Source organism: Chiloscyllium plagiosum, unplaced genomic scaffold (genome assembly GCF_037043375.1).
Source record: "Chiloscyllium plagiosum isolate Xiang-an unplaced genomic scaffold, Cpla_swu_hap1 HiC_scaffold_45, whole genome shotgun sequence".
NCBI lineage: Eukaryota > Metazoa > Chordata > Chondrichthyes > Orectolobiformes > Hemiscylliidae > Chiloscyllium > Chiloscyllium plagiosum.
The window spans coordinates 68,670,920-68,686,384 of record NW_028270183.1 but is presented as its reverse complement, the minus strand read 5'-3'; the positions used below and the strand labels follow the sequence as shown (position 1 = coordinate 68,686,384).

Here is a 15,465-nt window from a genome sequence, read left to right as displayed (position 1 = left end):
TGTGACTAACTCACTAACCGTGCTGTCCCTAACATTCTCAGTATTGCTCCACAGTGAGTCCACTCACAACTCCAGGTCTGAAAAACAGTTTCTCAGTAGCTGCAGATGGACACACTGCCTGCACACATAGCCGTCACGGACACTGGAAGCATCCCTTATGTCCCACATTGTGCAAGAGGAGCACACCACAGGTCTGAGGTCTCCTGTAACAACATCTCACTACATTCATCTAGTTACTCCCATTAAGAGAATTTAAATAAGTGAGCAACCTTCCTTCACTTCAAACATGCCCATTATACTAAAAACAATCTTTACTTAAGCTGATCTGTTGTACTTTTAAAAACTTAAATACTCCACAGGTATCACTGGCAAATTGACTATTCCCATTGGGACTGTGAATTTCTGAATGGCCTGAAGTAAAACAGAGTTTCAGCTTCACCTTCTCCCTGTCTCATCTCAATTTGTTTACATCCAACTCCAAAACACTCTCATTGATCCAAGCAGCCCTCACAGTGCAGCCCAGTCATTTTCATTGTCTGCTCACACCTACACTGCCCTCAGCCTCCTGTACTGTTCCAATGCATCTCAATGGGAGCTCAGGGACTGCATCTCATCTCTCAATTCAGCCCTTTGTATCCCCAGAGTCATCATGGACTTCAGCAGTTTCTGAATGAACAGACAGTTGTCAGAATCTGGAACGTTCCAACTGAAATGGTGCTGGAATTTGAGTCCACAAGGAATTTCAATGAGAAATTTGCAGGGAATTGGAAGTAGGGAGTTTACAGGTTAACATCATAAAGTGGATGATTGTGACTAAATCTGACAGTTCCTGCAAAGAGACGAGGCGTAATATGGATAAATCTGTGCTCTCTCTCAGACCAATACCTCCTTCCACAGCTACAGGGCCAAGAATTAAACACATACCCAAAGGGTGATCCAACCATTCTGCTTTTGGCTTGACAAAAATATTGAAGATATTTTCCCACAGTCAGAACAGATAAACCTTTCTCCTTTCACAGTTAAATGCCAATGATATTCAGATCGTGATGACTCTGTGGACTGTAGAAATTTGCTTTTGAGATCCCAGTCTCAATTATTCTCAATTAAGATCCTATAAAATGAATTCACAAAACGAAGCTCATAGTTAGTGCAAGATGAATAGTGAAGGCAAACACTTCTTTTGGTATGTGTTGGATGCTCCTCTTGAAATCGCACCGCCCCCAACCAGGAAGAAGACACGTGCATGCTCCTTGCTGTACCTTGGTCCCAGATAAAGATGACAGCCATAACCCAGCACCTCTCACTGCCTCAGGCCCAAGCCATCTTCCACTTTGCTGCAAACGTGGGACCAGGAGTTTCTAATTCAGATTAACGACCTGCACAGAGTGTAACTAAATCCTCCCAATCTATACTGATACATTTCATCCAGTTTCTGCTGCCACTGTCCCCTTTCCCGTTTCCTCCTCCTGCACACACCAAGGGTCATCACGAGTCCAGTGACCCTTCCTCAGAACCGATGGCAGCTGGGAAAATTAGAATCCCAACAGGAAATAGGCCCTTCGGCCCAACAATTCCACACCCACCCAGACCCATTCCCCTACCCTATTACTCACCATTTCCCCGGACGAATGCACATCCCTGAACACTATGGGAAATTTAGCTGGGCCAATTCTCCTAACCTGCACATCTTTGGACTACAGGATATAGGGGTTAAAGAGTAAATAATAGGTGGGGACAGAGCCCAAAGAGAGATTGGAACATTTGGAAAGACAAAAGAGTGGATAACGATCCGGCTGGGAGGGCGGAAAGCTGTTAATGGAGGAGGCAGGAACCTGATAGCATCTCAGTAGCGGTGGTGGAAATGGCGGCTGATGATCTACGATCTGTTGCAAAAAAGACCCGAAGCATCCAGTTGCCCCCCACTTTAACACACAAGGCTGTTCCCAGGCCAACATCTCAGTCTCATGCTTACTGCAGTGTTCCACTGAAGCTTGATGCAAGCTGGCAGAACACTTCAGAACATACCAAATGGCCTCCGATTTCAAGGACTGCAATTTCCCCTCCCGTGTATCTCCTCCACTTCCCACACCACTGCCCTTGGAACCCATACCTCCAACTGCAACAAGGATGGAAACCCCCTAGTCCTCACCTTCCACCCAGATACAATGCATCATCGTCTGCCATTTCCACCAACTACATCAGACCTCACCACCAGAGATATATTTCCCTCCCCACCCCTCCCACATCCAACAGAGATTTTCCTGCACATCCAAACACCTCACCTTTTGTGTCCTTTGCTCTCGATGCGGTCTCCTTTACAGTGGGGAGTCAGGATGCCAACTTGTGGAACATTTCAGCGAACATGCACCAACCAACCCCACCGCCCTGTGGCCAACCAGTTCAGCTACCCCCCTCTGCCGCCACGCTGCCAAGGACATGCAATTCCTGGGTGTCATCCACCCCCAAATCCGAGCCACCCGACGCCTGGAGGAAGAACACCTCATCTTCCACCTTGGGACCTTTCAACCACACAGCATCAAGGTTTCCCCATCTCCTCTCCCCCACCTCATCACAGATTCAACCCACCAACTCAGCACTGGCCTCTTGAACTGTCCCACCTGTCCATCATCCTTCCCAATTATCCATTCCACCCTCTCACCACTACCCCATCTACTGGATTAGTGGTGCTGGAAGAGCACAGCAGTTCAGGCAGCATCCAAGGAGCTTTGAAATCGGCGTTTCAGGCAAAAGACCTTCATCAGGAAGGGCTTTTGCCCGAAACGCCGATTTCAAAGCTCCTTGGATGCTGCCTGAACTGCTGTGCTCTTCCAGCACCACTGATACAGAATCTGGTTTCCAGCATCTGCAGTCATTGTTTTTACTACCCCATCTACATCTACCTAGCCTGTTCCTAGCTCCCTACCCCCAACCCCACACACCCCTCCCTATTTATCTCTCAGCCAGCTTCCCCCACTCCCACATTTCTGATGAAGTGCCTATATGCCCAATATGTCGATTCTTCTATTCTTTGGATGCTGCCTGAATTGCTGTGCTTTTCCAGCGCCACACTTTAAAGCAAGTTGGAAGAACAACACCTCATCTCCCACTCGGGGACCCTGCAATCCTCTGGCTTCAACATCGACTTCAATAATTTTAGGTCCTGAACTCTCCCACGTTCTAGTTTCGTTGCCCCCTGCCTCACATACCAGGCCTTGTTATTACATAGCCTGCTATTACACACTACCTATGGATAACCACTAACAGTCCCCATAAACAGCTATTTACTCTCCCCCAGACAGGATAACCTTTGTCCAACTGCTCCGATCTCTCTCTCTTTGGACTTTATCCCCACCTATCATTTACTCCTTAACCTCTACCTTCTGCATATAAACCAATAGTTTTTTCTCAGTCATATCAGTCCCTGAGGAAGCGTCACCGGATCCAACATGCAAACTGATTTCTCTTCACAGATGCTGTCAGATCTGCGGAGCTTTTCCAGTACCTTCTGGTTGTTGTGTGTGATTTACAGCATCCGCAGTTCTTTTTGGTTTTAATTTCCCCCAAGTATTTCTTTCAGGTCTAGCAGACTGAAACCGTGTTTATCAACCCTCCCAGCCCACACTAACTCCGTCTCTCTCCCAGTCCCTTCACACTCACTGCGACTCCTCCCCCCTCACAGTGACACTGCGCCTGCAAAGCTCATGGTCAGGTGTTGGCCCGCTGGACCCACCCCTCATTCACTTCTATTGGCTGGAGGATCACGCCAACTGTCCTATTGGTCTGAAGCTGTGTCAATCAGCCAGGCTCCATTGTGACATAAGTGGTGGGATCCTCCCAGGTGCATCAGAGGCTGAGGGGTGACCTCAAAGGTTTATTAAATCATGAGGGGCATGGATAGGATAAATAGACAAGGTCTCTTCCCTGGGATGGAGGACTCCAGAGCGAGAGGACATAGGTTTAAGATTAGATTAGATTAGATTAGATTAGATTAGATTAGATTAGATTACAGTGTGGAAACAGGTCCTTCGACCCAACAAGTCCACACCGACCCGCTGAAGCGGAACCCACCCAAACCCCTACATTTACCCCTTACCGAACACTATGGGCAATTTAGTATGGCCAATTCACCTGACCCTGCACATCTTTTTGGATGGTGGGAGGAAACCGGAGCACCCGGAGGAAACCAGCGCAGACATGGGGAGAACGTGCAAACTCCACACAGTCAGTCGCTTGAGGCGGGAATTAAACCCGGGTCTCTGGCGCTGTGAGGCAGCAATGCTAACCACTGTGCCACCGTGCCGCCCAAAATGAGAAGGGAAAGATTTAAAATGGATCTGAGGGGCAATTTCTTTCACACTGGAGTTGGTGCGTGGATGGAATCTTCTCTCGGGAAGTGGAGCAGGTTGGTACAATTATACCATTTGGCATCTGGATGGGTATATGAATAGTAAGGGAGTAGAGGGATATGTGCCAAGTGTTGGCAAATGGGACTAGATTAGGTTGGGATATCTAGTCGGCATAGACCAGTTTAACCAAAGAGTGTGTTTTCATGCTGTACATGTCTATGGCTCTGCCCTGTGATGAGCTTCATCATTCACAGTGAATGGGACAGTATCTTAGAACAGGGGCTGGGGGCTATTCAGCCCATTGGGGCTGTACACTCTCCCTCTGGAGATGGTGCCAGTCAGTCCCGACTCACCTTCCATTTGGACATAGCCCTCCAAATCCTTCCTTTAAAAAAGAAAATTGCAAATTTATTTTGACAATAACTACTGAATCTGCATCCATCTGTCAATCAAACTGTTCCAGATGCTCAGAACTTACTGAGTCAAATAATCTTCACGTTTTTACCCTGCATTATTTGCCAGTTACCTGAAAGTAGTTCATAAAAATTGTGACAATGTTAATAATTTCTCATGCTGTCTCTATGTAAATTAAATTTACTGGAAACAATTCTGCTCCTCGTTGAAATCACTGCTTAACCTTCTCAGCTCCAAGGAGAATTTTCTGACCTTCTGCTAACTCTCTATAAAAGAGAAACCGATCTTAATTTTAATTTATTAGTGTCATAGAAATGTACAGCACAGAAACTGACCGCTTGGTCCAACTTGTCCATGCCCACCAGATATCCTAAATTAATCTCATCCCATTTGCCAGGACTTGGCTCATATCCTTCTCAAACTTGCCTGATCACATATCCAATCAGATGCCTTTTAAATGTTGCAATTGTACCAGCCTCCACACTTTCTCTAGCAGCTCATTCCGTCCACATACCATGTTCAGCTTGAAAACATTGCCCTTCACATCCCTTTTAAATCTTTTCCCTCACAACTTAAGCCTGTGCTCTCTTGTTTTGGACCCACCTAACGTGGGAAAAATGACCCTGGCTGTTCACCCTCACCATGTTCCTCACGAGTGTATCAACCACTGAGGTCACCTCTCAGCATGCGATGCCCCAGGGAAAACAACCCCAGCCAATTCAGCCTCTCCCTATATCTCAAACTCTCAACCCTGGCAACATCTTTGTGCATCTTTTCTGAATCCTTTCAAGTTTCACAACATCATTCCTATAGCGGGGAGACGAGGACTGAAAGCATAATTCGAGAAGTAGCTGAATCAATGCCCTGTCCGGCCCCAAAATAATGTCGCAACTCCTATACTCAATACAAAACACCTTCTTCACTAGCCTACCTAAGATTCCACTTACAAGGAAGTGTGAACCTGCATTCCAAGGTCTCTTTGTTCAGCAACACACCCCAAGACCTCCTCATTAAGTGTACAAGCCCTGCTCTGATTGGCTTTTTTCCAAAATGCAGAACCTCATATTTATCTAAATTAAACCCATCTGCCCCTCCTTAGCACATTTAATTGAAGTCCCAATGTACTGAGGTAAACTTCTTCACTGCCCATTACATCTCCAATTTTGGTGTCTAGTGTAAACCTACTAACCATACCTCATATATTCACATAGAAATCATTGATATACAGGACAAAAAGCAGTGGACCCAGCATCCATCCTGACAGCATATTTCTCACACAGTTGTTGGGTTGGGTAAGTTGTTGGCATGGACGGTACGGACTGAAGGGTCTGTTTCCATGTTATACATCTCTATGACCTTCTACACAATTCTGTATCTAAATAGCTAGTCCTCCCTGTATTCTACAGTCTCAAACTTGTTAACCAGTCTGTTATGTAGAACCTTGTGTCTTCCTGGAGTCCAAGTTAGTGACTTCCATGTACAAAGCCATGCTGCCTCTCCCTCATCACTTCTTGCCTTTCCAATTACATGTAAATCATGTCCCTGAGAATCACATCCAACAACTTCTCTGCCACTGATTTCAGGCTCACTGGTCTATTGTTCCCTGGCCATTCCTTCCCACCTTTCTCAAATAATTGTGCCCAGCTTCCAGCACCTCACCTGTGACAATCAATGACACAAATATCTCAGCGAGGGGTCCAGCAAACACTTCCTTCGATTCCCACAAAGTTCTGGGTTACACCTGAGCAGGTCCCAGGGATTATTCCACCTTGCTACCGTTTAAGACATCCAGTACCCCCTCCTCTGTAATATGGACACTTATCACGTTATCACTATTTATTTCTCCAAACACTCTAGCTGCCACATCCTCTTTCAGTAAAAGAATCTCATATAGAATCTCTCTCACCTCCTGCGGTTCCACAGACAGCCTTGATGATTTTTGCGGGTACCTATTCTCTGCCTGGTTATCGTTTGTCCTTAGTGTATTTGTACAATCACTTTGGATTCTCCTTAAACCTATTTCCTAAAGCTATCTCATGTCCCCTTTTTGCCCTCCTGGTTTACCTCTAGTATACTCCTACTGCCCCTATACTCCTCTAGGAATTCACACAAACACAGTTCTCTGTACCTGCCATATCCCTCCTTCACTTTCTTGACCAGGTCCACAATTTCTTTCGTCAGGCAGCATTCTTTACACCTACCAGCCTTGGCCTTAACAGGAACATACTGTCTATGTACTCTCATTGTCGCAGGCCTATGGAGGCAATGGCAGATGAGGATACAGAAGCAATTATTCTCAGTAAAGAGGTAATGTTGGGAAAGATAACAGCCTAAAGGTAGATGGGTCTCCTGACTCTGATGGAATGCATCCCGGGAAAAAAGAAAAGATGGCGGGGGGTGGGATAGCAATTCGTAATAATTCATTAAAAGTTGTTGGATTCTGGGATAGTTTTGACAGACTGGAAGCTGCGAATGTGGTGCCACTATTTTTCAAAAAGGATCCGTTAGCTTAACTTCTGTAGTGGAGAAAATGCTTGAACCTCTCAAGGAAGTAGTGGTGAGTTATTTGGGTAGAAATTGTCTACTATTTGCAATTTACACAAATGTTTTGGAGTTGAGGACCAAGTGTTCGGTGTCAGAGTTCACATTTGATACGAAGATGAGGTAAAGCAATGTCTGCAGAGGCCACTGTCAGTCTGGACAGGGATACAGATCGGTTAAGTGAGTGGGTAAGGGTCTGGCAGATGGAGTTCAATGTTGGGAAATGTGAGGTCATCCATTTTAGTCGGACGAACAGCAAATTGGATGATGAAATGGTGAAAACTTGCAGCATGCTGCTGTGCGGTGGGAGCTGGGTGTCCTTCTGCATGAATCACAGGAAGTTGGTTAGCAGCTCCAGCAGGTAATTAAGACAGTGAAGGGAATATTATCCTTTCATGCGAGAGGGATGGTTATGCTGCTGGTGAGGCCACACCTGGGGAACTGTGTATAGGTTTGGTCCCCTTACATTAGCAAGGATGTACTGGCACTGGAGGGAGTACAGAGGAGGTTCATTAGTTTGAGTTGGGAGTTGAGAGGGTTGGCGTATGTGGAGATTGAGAAAACTGGTTCTCTTGTCATTGTAATTTAGAAGAATGGGAGTTTGGATAGGAAGCAATAAAATTATGACGGGAGTAGATAAGATAGAAGCAGGGAGGCTATTTCCACTGGGGGCAGGTCAAACAACAGAGCATTACCTCAAAATAAGGGGGATCAGAATTAGGACTGAGCTCAGGAGGAGCTTCTTCAGCTAAAGGGTTGTGAATCTGTGGAATTCCCTGCTGAGTGCAGCATTTGACGTTATCAACTTGCATGCCTTTAAGGCAAAATGTAGATTTGTGAACAGGAAAAGAATTAATGGTTATGGTGAGAGAGCAGGAATGTGGAGCTGAGGCCATGAGAAGATCAGCCCTGATCTTGTTGAATGGCAGAGCAGGCTTGAGGGGGCAGGTGAAAGTTCTTGCCTTGTGCCATCAAAATTGGCCTTTGTCCAATTCAGATCCTTAACGTTTAGATCTGATATATTATTTTCTATAACTATTTTAAAAATAGTAGAATTATCAGAGAATCCCAACAGTGTAGAAGCAGGTCATTCAGCCTATCACATTGATACTGACCCTGAGAGCCTCTTAACCTCCCGCTGTAACATTGCATTTCCCAGGGCAACCCAACGTACTCATCCCTGAACATTATGGGCAATTCAGACTGGACAATCCACCCAACCTGCACATCTTTGGACTGTGGGAGGAAACCAGAAGAACCAGATGAAATCCATGCAGAACCCCTAATAAAATGATCATCCCTTTCTTATTTCCCAGTTCCACCTAAATAACTTCACTGGGCGTACTCCCAGGAATATCCTCCCTAAGAAAAAACATAATGCTATCTCGAATCAAAAATGCCACTCCCCCTCCTCTCTCGTCCCCCTTTCTATTCTTCCTGTAGCATCTATACCCTGGAACATTAAGCTGCCAGTCCTATCCATCCCTGAGTGATGCCTCTGTAATTGCTATAATATCCCAGTGCCATGTTCAAAACCATACCTTGAGCTCATCTGCCTTCCCTGTCAGGCCTCTTCTATTGAAGTAAATGCAGTGCAACTGCTCAGTCCGACTTCATTCGTGCCTTGCCCTTGCCTGCCTTGACTATTTGATTTCTGAACTGTACCAGCCTCAGACATATCTCTTTCCTCACTACCTTCTTGGGTTTACACCCACTCTCTCACTGGTTTAATGCCTCCCAAGTATCACCAGCAAGTCTCCCTGCCTAGAAATTAGACACCTTCCAATTCAGGTACAATCCATCCTTCTTATGCAGGTCAACTCTACTCCAGAGGAGATCACAACGGTCCACAAAATGTGAATCCTTTTCCCCTGCACCAGCTCCTTAGCCACTCATTGAGCACCTCCTCCTCCTCCGTAATATGGACATTTTTCAAGATGTCACCATTTATTTCCCCACATTCTATATCTCCCATGTACTTCTTCACAGTAAACACTGATGCAAAATACTTGTTTCCCTATCTCGGCCATCGCCTGCAGCTCCACACAATGGCTGCCTTGCTGATCTTTGAGGGTCTCTATTTTCTCCCTAGTTAGCCTTTTGTTCCTCATATATTTACAAAAGCCCTTCGGATTATCCTTAACCCTGTTCGCCAAAGCTATCTCACGTCCCTTTTTTGCCTCTTGATTTCCCTCTTAATTATACTCCTACTGCCTTTATACTCAAAAATTTTTTGGATTGGAATAAATGCAAAATATAACATCCTGACAAAACAAACGAGGGTAGGACTTACACTCAATAAAAGTACGGCCTTGAGTAGTGATATGGGAACAAAGAGACCAAGGGCTTCACGTCTTTGACGTTTGTGTTACATGTAGACAGGGTGGTTAAGAAGGTGCTTAGCACACTTACCTTCATTGTTCAGACCTTTGAGTACAGGAGTTGGGACGTTATGTTGAGGATGTACAGGATATTGGAGAGGCCTCTTCTGGAATACTCTGTCCGGTTCTGGTTGCGCTGTTATAGGAAGGATATTATTAAATTGGATCAGGTTCAGGAGAGATTTACCAGCATGTTTCCATGAATGGAGGGATTGTGTTCGAAGGAGAGGCTGGATAGGCTGGAAGTTTTTCACTGGCGTGCACGAGGTTGAGGGGTGACCTTATTAGAGGCTTATAAAATCAGAAAGAGTGTAGATAAGGTGAAAACCCGGGGGAGAGGGGGATTCAAAACTCGGGTGCATTCATTTTGAGAAGAAATGAGAAAGGTTTCAGAAAAGACATTAGGATTTTTTAAAAAAATGTATACGTGTGAAATGAACTTCCAGAGGAAGTGGTGGCTGTGAATACAATTACAATATTTAAAAGACATTCAGATTAGTGCATAAATAGGAAATATTTGGATGGATGTGGACTAAGCGGTGGCAAGTACAATTAGTTCAGTTTGGAATTATGGTTGGCATGGACTGGTTGGACCACATGGCCTGTTTCCTTGCTGTATAACATTATGGCTCTAATCCTCACTAACTCGAAATTCCTCCATCCTCAACTCTCCCGATCATTGTCACTCCACCCAGCCTCACAACTCTTCCTTCTTTATATAATTCCTCACCAGCCACAGAACGCTCCCTATCTCATGTCCTCCAGTTTCTCAAATCTCTGCGATATGTGCCTTTCTTCAGTTCCAGCCTTGAGGATGCCCTCATTCACTCCGATTGGTTGGAAGACAAACTGGTACGGCCTGGTCCTCCAGTATGCCCTCTGCCTCCTATTGGCCTGCGCTGACATCAATCATTGGGGCCCATTGTCAGGTGAGTGGTGGGATCCTGCCTCTCTCTGCCCTGGGATGAGCTTCAACATTCACAGTGAATGGGGCAGTATCACAGAGCACAGGGGTTGGGGCTATTCAGCCCATTTGGGATGTACCCTCTCCCTCTGGAGATGCTGCATATCTGTCCCAATTCCGTTCCCATTTGCCAATGCCCCCCAAATCTTCCCTTAAAAAGTAAAATTCCAAATCTGTTTATGAATAACTGCTGAGTGTGTCCAGCTGCATTCAGACTGTTCCAGATGCTTGGAACTTACTGAATAAAATAATGTTCACATTATTTGCCAATTACCTGAAAATAGTTACTAAAATTGTGACATTGTTAACATTTCCCCTCTCTCTGCAGATTAGCTATCCTAGAAACAAATTTGCACCTAGTCAAAATCACTGCTGAACCTTCTCAGCTCCAAGGTCAATTATCTGTGCTTCTGCTAACTCTCCACAAAAGAGGAACACATCTTATTTTCATTTATTAGTGTCATAGAGATGTACAGCACAGAAACAGACCTTTGGTCTAATTTGTCCATGCCAACTAGGAATCCTCAACAAATGGAGCCCCATTTGCCAGCTATTGGTCCGTATCATTGGAAACTCTTCCTCTTCATGTACCCAATCGGATGCCTTTCAAACGTTGTAAATGTATCAGCCTCCACTTCTTCATCTGGCAGCTCATTCCACACATACACCACACACAGCTTGAAAACTTTGCCCCTTAGATCCGTTTTTAAACTTTGCCCTCTCAACTTAAGCCCATGTGATCTTGTTTTGAACCCACCTACCTGGGGGGAAAAGACCCTGGCTGTTCACCTTATCCATGCCCTTCATGATTTTATAAATCTCCATGAAGTCACCTCTCAGTCCTTGACTCTCCAGGGAAATTAACCCCGGCGTATTCATCCTCCCCCTGTAGCCCAAATCCTCCAACCCGAGCAAAATCTTTGTAAATCTTGTCTGAACTCATTCAAGATTCACAACATCCTTTCCAGAACAGGGAATTTCGAACTTAAAACATAATTCCTGAAATGGCTTAATCAATGTCCTGTCCAACCACAATTTGACGTCCCAGCTTCTGTACTCAATGCATTGACCAATAAATATAAGCATACCAAACTCCACCTTCACTAGTCTGCCTACCTGCGACTCTCCTTTCAAGGAACAATGAACCTGCACTCCATGGTCTCTATGTTCAGCAACATTCCCAAGGACTTTCCCATTAAGTGTACAAGTCCTGCTCTGATTTGCCTTTCCAAAATCCAACAGCTTACATTTGTCTAAATTGAACCCAGTCTGCCATTCCTCGCTCCAATGGCCCATCTGGTCAAGATACTGTTGCATTCTGAACTAACCTTCTTCATTGTCCGCGACACCTCCAATTTTGGTGTCTTCTGTAAACCCACTGACCATACCTCATAGATTCACATCCAAGTCATTTATTTAAGGACCCAATATCTATTCCTGCAGGACAATGCTGCTCACAGGCCTCCAGTCCGCAAAGCAACCCTCCATCACCACCCTCTGCCTCCTACCTTCAAGCCAGTTTTGTATCCAAATGGCTTATTCTCCCAACATTTCATGTTATCTAACCTTGCTAACCAGTCTGCTTTGTGGAACATCGTTCATTGTCCATATAGACAACGTCCACAGTCTGCCTTCATCAATCATCTTTGTCACATCTTCAAAAAAACTCAATCAAGTTAGAGAGAGAGAATTTACCACACATAAAGCCATGTTAGCTATCCCTAATCAATCCTTGTCTTTCCAAATACATGTAAACCCTGTCCCTCAGAATCCCTTCCAACAACTTACCTACCACTGACGTTAGGTTGACTGTTCTCTTGGTCCCTGGGCTTTCCTTACCACCTTTTTAAAATAATGGCACCCATCTTCCAGCATCTTACCTATCACAAACAATGATATAAATACTTTAGGGAGGGGCACTGCCATCACCTCCCTAGCTTTCCACAAATTTCTGGGATACACCTGATCAGGTCCCAGGGATTTATCCACCTTGCTAATGTTTAAGACATCCAGTACTTCCTCCTCTGTAATATAGACACTTTTCAAGTTACCACTATTTATTTCTCCAAACTCTCTAGAATAGAATAGCATAGTATTTCTCCCACCTCCTGTTGTTCCATAGATGGCCTTGTTGATCTTTAAGAATTCCTATTCTCCATCTGGTTATTATTGTATACTTAATGTATTTGTAGAATTTCTTTGGATTCTCCTTAAACTATTTCCTAGAGATATTTCAAGTCCCCTTTTTGCTCTCCTGATTACCCTCGAGTATATTCCTGTAAAAACGTGATCCTGTACTCCCAATTCCTCCGCCTCTGCCATATCTGCTCCCAGGAGAAGCAATTCCACTCCAGGACATCCCAGAAAGGTTTCCTCTTTCAAGGACCGGATTTCCCTCCCACTTGATCAACAATGCACTCCAACGCATATCCTCCACTTCCTGTACCTCCGCCTTCCCCCCACCCCTCCAACCACAATAAGAATATAATCCTCCGGTCCTCACCTGCCACCCACTAATCGCCATTAACCTCTGCTATGTCCGCTACCTACAGTCAGACCCCACCACCAGGGATATATCTCCCTCCCCAGCCCTTTCTATCTTCCGCAGAGATCATGGGATGTTTGGTGCTGATGTGCTGCCCCACGGATACCTCAGTCACTCAACCTGCCAAATGGCCTAGTGAGATTATCATTAGATGGATAACCCAGACACCCAGAAAACGTTCTGTGCCCAGGGGTTTGGATCCCGTCACGGCAGACAATGGAATGTGAATTCAATAAAAATTTGGAATTAAGAATCTATTAAAGATCATGAGTCCATTGCTGACTATTATGAAAACAAATCTCATCAGATTCGCTAATATCCTTCAGGGAAGGAATCTGCCATCCTTACCTGGTCTGGCCTACATATGACTCCAGACCCACAGCAATGTGGTTGACTCTTTACTGCCCTTTGAGCCCAGCCAGTGACATCCTCATCCTGTGAATGAATAACAAAGAAGGTCAAGTCTTGTACACAACCATACTATTCTTACAGAGAAGTGATCTCTTAGTAAATTTGCTTCTCAACTCCCTGCTGACTATTGGGGAGTGGGGGGGGGGGGGGGGGGGGGGGGGTCAATAGTACCATCCCAATAAGGAGATCATCCCTTTCTTATTTCTCAGTTCCCCCTGTATAACCTGCCTGGATGTACTCCCAGGAATACCCTCTTGAAGCCCAGCTGTAATGTTATCCCTAATCAAAAATACCACTCTGTTGCCCCCTTTCTATCTTTGCTATAGCATCTATACACTGGAACATTAAGCTGATAGTCCTATCCATCATTAAGTCATGCCTCTGTAATTGCTATAATATCCCAGTGCCATGTTCAAAACTATGCCCTGAGCTCATCTGCCTGACCTATTGGGCAGGTGAAATAAATGCAGTGTAACTGCTCTGTCCTACCTCGTTCTCTGCCATGCTTTTGCCTGCCTTGACTGTTTGACGTCTGAACTGTCCCAGCCTCAGACTTAGCTCTTTCCTCACTTTCTCTTTCGGTTTACCCACATTCCTTCACTCTTTAATGCCTCCTGAATAGCACTAGCAACTCTTCCTTTCCAGTGCAGGTACAATCCATCCTTCTGATGGAGGTCAATTCTACCCCACAAGAGATTCCAATGATCCAACAATGTGAAATCTTCTATTCCTATGTCATTGGCACCAATAAACAGCAGCCTTCCCTCAAAATGGTTATTCTCCCCTTTCAGAATATTCTGCTCCCTCTCTGAGACATTCTTATCCAAAAATTACACATTCGAATAATAAACCTTACACTCATCAGGTCATCATAAAAGGATTACATGACACATTGAAGGTTTGGGGAGACCTTTTGAGAGAATGCGATGATTCAAAGGAGAATTTTTAAGCAGCAAATGGGATTGATCTAGAACGCAATACTCACACACACAATGCGAATGTACTGAGTAATTCAATCAGAGTTTGGCAGAACATTTACTGAGATTACCATCTGAATGTCCAACTATAATATCCTGTAATACAAGTTTATAAAATCTGTCACTCTCAGTTCAAGTTAGAAACTCACACCATCCCCTCCTTGTGGCCCAGGATGACTGTACATATTACCCTTGAGGACAACAGCAGTCAACTCAGGGGGAAATTTGTGGGTTTCTAGGAGATTCCAACTGGAGATCTCATGTGACTGAACACAGCAGTTCTTTGACACATTGGAGAAAATGATCCAAGCGTCAATGAGATATGGGGAACAAGAATTACTTTCTTTTCTTTCATTCCGTGCTGCCGCTCTGCCTCATCAATAAGACATGGGTGTGAAAGGCTAATGCCTAACGATGGGCAAGTTGTCTCCATCCTGCCCAATGGGTATGAGGATCCTCGCAATCACTCCAAAGCGTATCCCTAAAAAGATAGCAACTCTGCCTGATTCCCACTGCCCAGTGCTCTCAGTAAATGTTTGGAAGAATGGGAAGGGGGGGGGGGGGATATCTCCTAGAAAAGGCATAACTGTAAAGGTCTAAAAGGATTATGAAAAGAGAGAGATGCACAGGAGAAGGGGGCAACAAGTTGCCAGATGGGGTGTAACTTGGGAAAATGGGAAGTTGCTCATTTTGGAGGAGATAATAAAAGAACAAAGTACTATTTAAATGGTGGAAACTGTAGAAAGCTGCACCACAAAGGGACCAAGGGTAATTGTTCAGGAAACACAGAAAGCTACCACACAGTTACAACAGGGAATCAGGAAGGGGAATGGAATGTTTTGTTTCAAAGGTTTTTAGTATTAGAGTTTGGAATATATACCTGAGA

General features: G+C 44.8%; 1 long non-coding RNA gene across 1 annotated transcript in view; it reads right to left on the bottom strand.

Annotated features, from left to right (window-relative positions):
• The window catches only part of LOC148136736 (uncharacterized), a 480,264-nt gene extending 466,646 nt beyond the window's left edge, over nucleotides 1–13,618 (bottom strand). Inside the window, exons 1-2 of the long non-coding RNA XR_015754404.1 lie at nucleotides 13,540–13,618; nucleotides 9,714–9,818 (exon numbers count right to left, since the gene is read on the bottom strand). This is a non-coding gene — a long non-coding RNA (uncharacterized LOC148136736). The remainder of the gene's footprint in view (nucleotides 1–9,713; nucleotides 9,819–13,539) is intronic.
• Between the last annotated feature and the right edge of the window lie 1,847 nt (nucleotides 13,619–15,465).